At 55.8% G+C, this 8,659-nt stretch overlaps 1 long non-coding RNA gene across 1 annotated transcript; it reads left to right on the top strand.

The window, feature by feature from the left end:
- The first annotated feature begins 1,259 nt into the window (after nt 1-1,259).
- On the top strand, nt 1,260-5,246 carry LOC115063635. Its single transcript, XR_003843497.1, has 3 exons — nt 1,260-2,051; nt 3,612-3,718; nt 4,985-5,246. It is a non-coding gene; the product is annotated as an uncharacterized LOC115063635 (long non-coding RNA).
- Nucleotides 5,247-8,659: the final 3,413 nt, after the last annotated feature.

Below are 8,659 nucleotides of genomic sequence, written 5' to 3'. Positions count from 1 at the left end.
CTCGGACATGCAGAGTCATGTATGTCCCTGCTCTGTCACGCAGAGTGACAAACATCAATCTGCAGCACTAACACTGGCTATGACATGAGCGGACAGGCATGTAAGCTGTGCAGTGCTTAGCACGGTAGGGGTGTGTTCCAAGTGACCACACAGAGGAGAAGTTCAGGAGGGGATGTGGGGTGATTTACTCACTGCCCTGGGCAGGAGGCTGTTTTGGAGACCCTCAGGGACCAGGCTGGACCGTCCTGACCCTGGAAATGTCCAGGGGCCCTGAAGATAAAGCTTGAAAGCCCAGGCTCTGGGGCTTTCGTCCCTACTGTCCGGTCCTGTGCTCCCCAGAGGCTGCCAGAGGCAAAAGGAGGCGGGAAGCAGGAACCAGAGGGGGTGGGGGGCACTGGGGAGCAGGAGGGACAGACTGAAGGGAAGTCCTGTGCTCACTGATAACTTCAAGAGACTAGGGAATGAGGCTGGCAGAGGGGAAGGCTTGGATGGAGAGGGCGCAATCCTGGGAAGGAAAGCCAAGACAAAAGAAGGGGGAGAATCTAGGCAACCAGTGTGGCAGGCAGCTCCAGCAAGGAGCCTTCCAGGGACAAAGGCCAGGCCAGGACAGAGGAGGGGACGAGGTCCAGCGGGCCTGGACAGAGACAGCTGGCCCCTCCAGCTGAGACCAACCCTGCCTCGGGGGCCGGGGGCTCCACTGAGAGAGGAGCACCCCAACTCAAGAAGCAAACAGCCTCTCTGCCTGCCGTTGCCCTTGGGGCTGTCACAACAGATAAAACCTCATCCAGGCTTCACCGGCCCTGCACACTGATGCTCCGCAGAGCTAAAAATACCGGCTTGGGGNGGGAAGGAGGGGGGAGGGGGGAGGGGGCACTTCGCCGGCTCAGGCAGCCTCTTGATTTCCAGAGCGTCCTAAGGATCCAGATGTGCAGCCTCGGAGACGACCGCCCTGGGAACTGCAAATCATGGGCCGCCAGCCCCTCCCTGGGACAGGGTGAGGTGGAGAGGAAGGAGCTGCAGAAGAGGAACGACCAGAGGAGGAATCTCAGAGCTGCAGCCAGATGAAGGGCAGGGCCCAGAGCTTGGAGGAGAGGGTGGGGAGGGGAGGGGCAGAAGGGAGGGAGGGAGAGACAGAGGTGAGGGGTGGGGCTTGGGGAGTAAAGAGGGCCTAGAGAAAGATAGGAATGAGGAGGGAATTTCTGGGGGCACAAATATTCTGAGGTTTAGTCATCGGGTGCCCCCCCCCCCCCAGGATGATGGAGAGTCAGCGAGGCTGGCGTCCCAGGATGAGTAGGTGGCTCCTTTGCTGGGCATGCTGAAGGCGAGCCTGGGTGAGCCTGGGTTCCATGGAGCTATATCAGAAGTCCCTGGCTAGTCCTTGACATGTGGCAGAGAGACAAATTGTCCTGAATAGATTCAAGCCATGGGATGACACCCTCTGAGCCTCTTTCTGGACCTGCAGGGGTCCTGGACAAAGGAAGAACTCACAGGAAGGTTCCTGGCCCATGTGGTCTTACCAGGATGACGGCCAGGGCCAGGGGTGCTTCAACAAGGAGGTAGCTTTGAACCTAGAACCTGAATGGTGAGCAGGACCCAGAGAATGGTCCCACAGAGGGGGACCAGGACTGAGCTATAGCGGAGTCTCCAGTCCCTCCAGCAGGATTCAAACCCTGCAGCCAGCTGGCCCCAGGCTGGGCAGGTGACTGGGGAAGGGTGTCAGCCAGGCTGGGCAAGAGGTAGCAAGGGACACGGATGCAGCAGCACCCAGGTATGTGAAAGAACCTCTTCCGTTGGCTCAGGGCGGCTTGTGACCTCCTGCCCCAAGAGGCAAATGGGTCTAGACACACCTAGCCTCCAGCATTGTGCCTCCAAAGTGACAGAGTGGTCTCTGCATGTGACAGAGGCAGCCAGACCTTCCAGAGCATGTGACCCTGGCCACACTACCTAACCTCTCCACACAGTCTTGTGTTTCCCTCACCCAGAGTTTCCCTTCCCAGCCCTCAGTGGTTACCTGGAACCTTCTATGGCCTGCAGGAGAGGGAGAACTCTGGGTAAGTGGGCAGGTGAGATCTGAACACTGTCACACTATCTGGGTGTCCCCTTGCTGGGGTATTCTCAGCCTCTGATCTTATGCTGCCTGTTGGAGCTGCCCCACACACCCTGGTACTGTCAGTCTGTCCTTAGTCTCTCCACAGCAGGCACCTTTCTGAGGTTATCACCCATGGTAGATAAACCTCTTTTCAAATCCTGTGGGCAAGGTTGTCAGGGTCTCGGTCACTGACTTCACAGCGTGGGCCTAGCTTCTCCATCAATATGAAAGGTTACTTCCTATGAAGGCTGGCGAGTCTGCCCTGTCCCTGGCTGTCTTGTACCCACTTAGACCCTAGAGAGGTATTGGGGAATCACTGGACTGACTGGGTTCCTCCGGTCCTGCTTTTCTCTGTCTTCTTCCCGGACACACACCACGGCTGAGGTCACACACCGCCACTGAGGTCCCCTCACACATGGGGCAGAGTGGGTGGCTCCAGTAGGAGTGGGGAGATGGGCCCTGAAGGGACTGAGGACAGAGCCAGCATCCTAGTGTCCCACACAGCCTCCAAAGCCCCGGCTTCTCCTGACAGGTCTTAGTGGCACAATTGTGTATTTCTGTGGAGCACTTGGCGTGTTTGTGTTGTGTGTAGTATGTATGTGAGTGTATGTGTATGTATGGAGTATATGTGACTATGTGCATGCTGAGAATATGTGTATTATGTGAGGTATATGCAGTATATGCTGGGTGTATATGTAGGGGTGTATGTGTGGGTGTAGGTATATGAGTCTGTGTGTGGTATATGTGTGTATGTGTGTGGGTATATGTATGTGTGTGTGTATGAGTGAGTGGATTTGTGTGTATATAGATGGGAGTAGATGTGTGTGGGCTTGTGTATGGATGTGGGGTTGGGGGTGGATATCGCTACACATGCATAATAGTTTTTGAGAGCAGGAGAGCAGAGGCCTCCTCACAGCCCCTCAGGGCAGGTCCAGAGCGAGGCCTGTGGTGTTCAGTGAGGTGCTGTGGCTGCCAGCACCATGTGGATGTTTGTTTGATTTCCCCTGACTTCCAAACTAGTGGAAATTACACACCAAGCATCGAGTTAATTAAGTTTTCCGGTGTGTGGCATAATTAGTAAGACACACCACGGAACAGGGTGGGCGGGCCCATCCTCCCCTGTCTGTCAGGAGGCTAGGCCTTCCGGCTACAAAACATGGCAGCTGGAGGGCTAGGGACACAGAACCTCCGTGACTGTGCGGCCTTCCTGTCCATTCGAGGAGAGCTGCAGGTGTCTGGCCTCCCTCACAGATGGCCCTAGACTGAAAATGAAGCCCCATGAGTCCAGGGCACCCCTTCCCTTCCTTCCCTCCAGCTCAGAGCTGGGACTGAGCACTGGAAGGGTCTGGCTTTTTACCATAACACTGTGGAGCCTTCAGCCTTTGACTGGGAACTGTTCAGCCATTCTCAGGCCACAAGCTGGTGGCTGCATGCGTGCACACAGTCATGAGGCCCTGAGAGGGCCTAGGCCAGCACCTCCGTGTGCTCTCCCAGAAGGCCTGAGACTCAGCCTTCTCTTCAGCAGTGGCTACCCCATCCCACGGTGAAAGGCTAGCACCACGGGGCCAAGGGGAGACATCTTGTCGTCTGCCCACCTGGGGCCAACTCCAACATGCGCCAGAACTGGAGGTGAGACTGCACAACTGCAAACCAGCCTTCGCATGGGAAAGCTGAGTTCAGCGTGAACAGGTCTTCTGAGCTGCCATGCTCCTGCCTCAGCCTCCGCCCTTGTGCATCTCTTGCTTTTACTGTGTCTCCTCTGCAGTTGTCAGGGCCAGACCGTAGGCTGTTCATCCTCTTCTCCCTGGACTCCAGCCCTCCGAGGCTTGGTTTTCCCTGACCTCCCTCTTCCCCCAGGTTTGCCATCGAACGCTGTCCACCGGGGGCCCTAGCCAGAGCCCTACCTGCTCCTACCCTCTTCCCCCTCCTTGAACCCCAGTCAGAACTCATCACCCTGCCCAGCTGACTCAGAGCCCCAAGAGAAGACCCAGTATACTCCTGTGTGTCCCCATAAGAGTAAACATGCATGAAGCCCTCCCTGTGTGCACAGGCTGGCCTGGGTGTTTTAAAGGCATTCTAGAGGCCAGGGCCACTACCTGTTTGCGGTCCTCCATACAGAGGGCGGAGGCTCAGCGGACTCTGATGCTTTGGCCAAGTGTGAGGATTTAATGCAGAGCTGGAGTCAGAGCTCTGTACCCTCTGCCTTAGCACACAAGCCTGGCCACATTGACAGTCTTCTAGCCGCCCTCTACCCATTCCTCTGTCCACTCTGCCACCCAGCCTTCCGACTTCTTTCCACCCATTCCTTTGCCTACCCTTCTGTCTACAGTTCCACCCATTGAGCTGCCATTCTCTAACCCTCCTCCCCACCATTCTCATCCCTCCTCCCCACTATTCCTATCCCTCCTCCCCACCACTCTCACCCCTCCTCTATCTTCCCCACCATCCTCTCCTCTCTCCTTCATTTATCCTTCTCTCTTTCCATCCACCAGTCAACAGTCTCCCTTCCCCCTCCCATCCATTCCTCACTCTATCCTCCTGCCCCCTTCTCCAGGAGTCTGTGCTAACATCCAAGCTTTATCGAGCAGTTCCCCCAGCCAGGCGGCCTCTTCCCTGTTTTGGCTTGGGGACCACAGCTGTAAGGCTTGTCCTGACCTAGATCCACGCCTGAGGTGCCATGCCATACTGCCCCTTCCCGGGCACTGATATGGCTGTTGACAGGCATCTTGCCGGGGTCCTGGGTTCCCCAGAGCAAACTCTGTGGGAAAGAATCAGGGCCACACAGTGGCGAGAGCCATAGGAGGTGCAACTAATTTTAACAACAGCCTCAGGAAATAGACAACTCTGTGCCTTTCTTCTCTCTTTGGGGGAAAAAATGTGTCACGTGTGTTGTAGGTATGACTGAGAGTGTTGGGAACCTCGAAGCCACGACTTTGGTGTCACCGCCACATACATCTGCCTGCAGCTGCCAGGTTGGATGTGCCACCACGGGCAGTGGCCCCGTGCAGGAGTCTTGTAGCTGGGAACCTGCGCTGTACCTAGAAGCCCAAAGCCTGTGGGCTCTCACCTGTCTGCTGTTGTGAGCTAGTGCCCTGTGAACTTTGACCCCTTGATCTGCAGAGAAAGGAGAAAGCAAGCAATTCTGCCCATGCTGACCCCGGCACTACTGGGTCAGCTAACGACCTCAGCTGTGCAGGGTGGGGCTCCCAGGCTGCTGCAAGAAGCCAGGGCTGGGGAAATGGACTCTGCTTCCTCTCTGGGGATGGGCTGACCCCAACCCTGGTAGCTGGCTGGAAGACAGATGAGGACATGTGACCATCACTCTGTACGGACACATCACAGAGTTTGCAGTCCTCTGGGGACTAGAAAGCCCTTGACACTTGTCTCTGTCCCCCCCAGCCCCTTTCCTTTCCAAGGCAGAATATGGCCTGCTGAAATTCTGTACACTAATAAAATTGTAACTAATTTACATAGGAGATGGGGAATGAGTGGCAGTGGTTGCCATGGAGACCATCTCCCAGGCACCGCTGTCTCCGCCTCTCCTGAGCAGCTCAGACATCAAGAGATCCTGCCTGGGTTGTGCCTGCAGCTGGGGCCTGGCCTCCTGCCTTGCGGCACCCCTGCTCTCTTCAGAACGGAGCTCTCCCTGGGGGAAGAGCAGCAGGACCCACCAGCGTACTCCCACAGTGGACCTTGAGGTCCCCTCTCACACCAGGTGGCAGCCCTTTCCCTCTGGCACAGTCAGTGTTGATTACACACAGGGACAGTTTCCAGGAGCAAGGGACAGCACAAGGGACAGTGGCTGAGCCCACCCCCAAGCTGGTACTCCCGGGAGAAACCCCACCCTGGATCCCAGGGTACTGAGGCAGAGTGGTCAGTCCAGCAGGCTGCCATAAAGCCCTTCACTTGGGCTGTCTCGTTTCGACCCCAAGGCAGCCCCACAAAGAAGGCAAGGTCAGCCCTCACTGTACCCATAATGCGGAGATCCTGGCTAGGCCTTGTCAAGAGGAGGGCTTGGCCAGAGCCAAGTCTCCTGCCTCTGATGCTGAATTGCCTCTAAGAGATCAGAAGAAGCCACTCCAGCAAGGCAGGCATGAGCTAGCAAGCTTGGGAGTGAGATGTTTCGCTTTGTTTGGTTTGTTTGTTTTGGGTTTTGTTGTGTTTTTTTTTGTTTTGTTTTTTGGTTTTTTTGTTTGTTTGTTTTGGGGGGGTGTTGGGGTTTTTGTTTGCTTGTGTGCTTGTTTTTGACAGACTCACTTTGGCTGGCTTGGAGCTGGCTCTGTAAATCAGGCTGACCTCAAACTCACAAGAGATCCACCTGCCTCTGCCTCCAGAGTGCTGGGATTAAAAGTGTGCCACCACTGCACCCAGATTGTTTTTTTGTTTTTTTTTGTTTGGGTTTTGTTGTTGTTGTTTTGAGACAGGGTTTCTCTGTGTAGCCCTGGCTGTCCTGGAACTCACTTTGTAGACCAGGCTGGCCTCGAGCTAAGAAATCCACCTGTCTCTGCCTCCCGAGTGCTGGGATTAAAGGCGTGCGCCACCACTGCACCCAGGTTGGGTTCTGAGGGATGAACAAGAGTTCCTTCTCAGAGATCAAAGAAGAAAAGCCTTGTTGCAGGCAGAGGGGAACAGACCCTGAGTCACAGAGATGGCGAACCTTCCCTGAAGGTCTAACCTAGTAACCTAGGTCTAACCTTCCCTGAAGGTCTAACCTACAGCCAAGTAGCTAGGACAGGAAAGAGACAGGAAGCTCCAGGAGCTTGGCTCAGCAGCCCGCCCAGCATTTGTGTCCCTTGCTCTGAGGAGAGGGTATATGAATGTAGTAGATTCCTAGGCTCCACCCTCCTCGGGTGGGTTCTGCGGATTCCTCTGTGGGTGTCAGCCAGAGTCCAGGGCGGGGGATGTGGGGGGCAGACACATGGGTTTGCAAGCAGTGAGAGGGCATGGAGACTCGGGGGGTGGGGTGGAAGGTGGGGGCAGGGTACTGCGTCGGCTGTCAGCAGAGGCCATGTTTTCTGGGGGGAGGCACAGACTGGCTCCATGATGATGGGGTGAGTTGAGTGAGACCCCCATGTAGCCAGGGGTCCAGGACTTGGAGGGAGGCCTGAGGTCTGGGGACTGGCGGGGCAGCGGGTCATCTCAGGATGAAGCAAACAAAAGGAGAATCTGGGTCCTGCTGCTGCCGGCTCATGGGTGGGGACAGTGGCAAACCTGGCGGTCGCCAAACCCTCGAGAAGGTGTTGGGGAGTGAGAGAGTGTGAATGGGGTGGTGGGAGCCTGGCAAAGCCTATCCATGATCCCAGCACTGGGCAGGCTGAGGCCGGAGGGTTGCCACTAGTTTTAGGTCAGGCCAAACTATGCAGACTCTGACTCCAAAAGACATACCTCTCAGTCCTCAGAGCTGTGTGGGTGGTAGACATAGGTCTAGTTCTGAGAGCATATGGAAGGTCCTGGAAGGCCCATACTCCAACTTTCCTGATTAATTGGGACTCAGGTACCTAAGCTGAGGGGCGGACAGAGAGAGGTAGGCAGTGAGGGATGGCATGTCTGCAGTCAGAAGCCGACTGGGCTCCATGTTGGACCATGTGAGGGTGGGAGAGGCTTTGAAGCAGGAGCCACAGTCTGGGCAGTGTGGCGGAGAGGCAGAGGGACAAGAAATGGGCTGGCTGGGCTGTAGAAGTCACAGGCAATAGGGGTCTCCACTCCCGTGTCAGGCAGAGCCTGCCTCCAGGCCGGTGTCCTTCTGGTGTAACTAAGGCAGCTGCAGTAGGGAGCACTTTGGGGAGCACCACTGGAGTACACCATTTGCCTGGTGAGGCCTCACTTCTGGGAGGCCTTCATGAGTCTCTAAGAGCCAGACAGTGGAAGAATCACAGAGGCCCGCCCTAGAACCGTGAGAGAAAGGGGTTCATTTCCCACCCCCACTTCAGCAGAGGACACACAGTCGGTAAGAGAGCAGCCCAGCATTCTGTGTGGCCTGACTGTGCCTGCCCCTCTCTATCCCTGGTGGCCATCCTGAGCACAGATCCTGCTCCTCCTTTTTTATGTGACCCAGAACACATTATTTTTATTTCTGTGGGGTTTTTTTTTGTTTTGTTTTGTTTTGTTTTGTTTTTTGTTTCTTTTTCAAGGCTTTCTCTGTGTAGCCCTGGCTGTCCTGGAACTTGCTATGGAGACCAATCTGGCCTGGAACTCACAGAGATCTGCCTGCCTCTGCCTCCCGAGTGCTGGGAGTTGTCTCCAGGTATTCCTGAGGGCCTTTTCCATGGCTGCTGGGGTGTGAAGTCTGGCCTCTTGCTTAGGCAGTAAGCATTTGTACACTGAGGAGCCTCTCCAGCTCCAACAATCTTTCTTTTGTTCCTTCTCATTCTCCTTTTGAGGCAGGGTCTTGCTATGCAGCCATGGCTATCTAGGAACTCATTATATAGACCAAGCTGGCCTCAAACTCAGAGATCCCTCTGCCTCTGCCTCTGCCTCTCTTCCTCTGCCTCTGCCTCTGCCTCTGCCTCTGCCTCTGCCTCTGCCTCTGCCTCTGCCTCTGCCTCTGCCTCTGCCTCTGCCTCTGCCTCT

Source organism: Mus pahari, chromosome 3 (genome assembly GCF_900095145.1).
Source record: "Mus pahari chromosome 3, PAHARI_EIJ_v1.1, whole genome shotgun sequence".
NCBI classification, from domain to species: domain Eukaryota; kingdom Metazoa; phylum Chordata; class Mammalia; order Rodentia; family Muridae; genus Mus; species Mus pahari.
The sequence above is the reverse complement of the archived record's forward strand: the minus strand, read 5'-3'. Positions and strand labels throughout refer to the sequence as shown.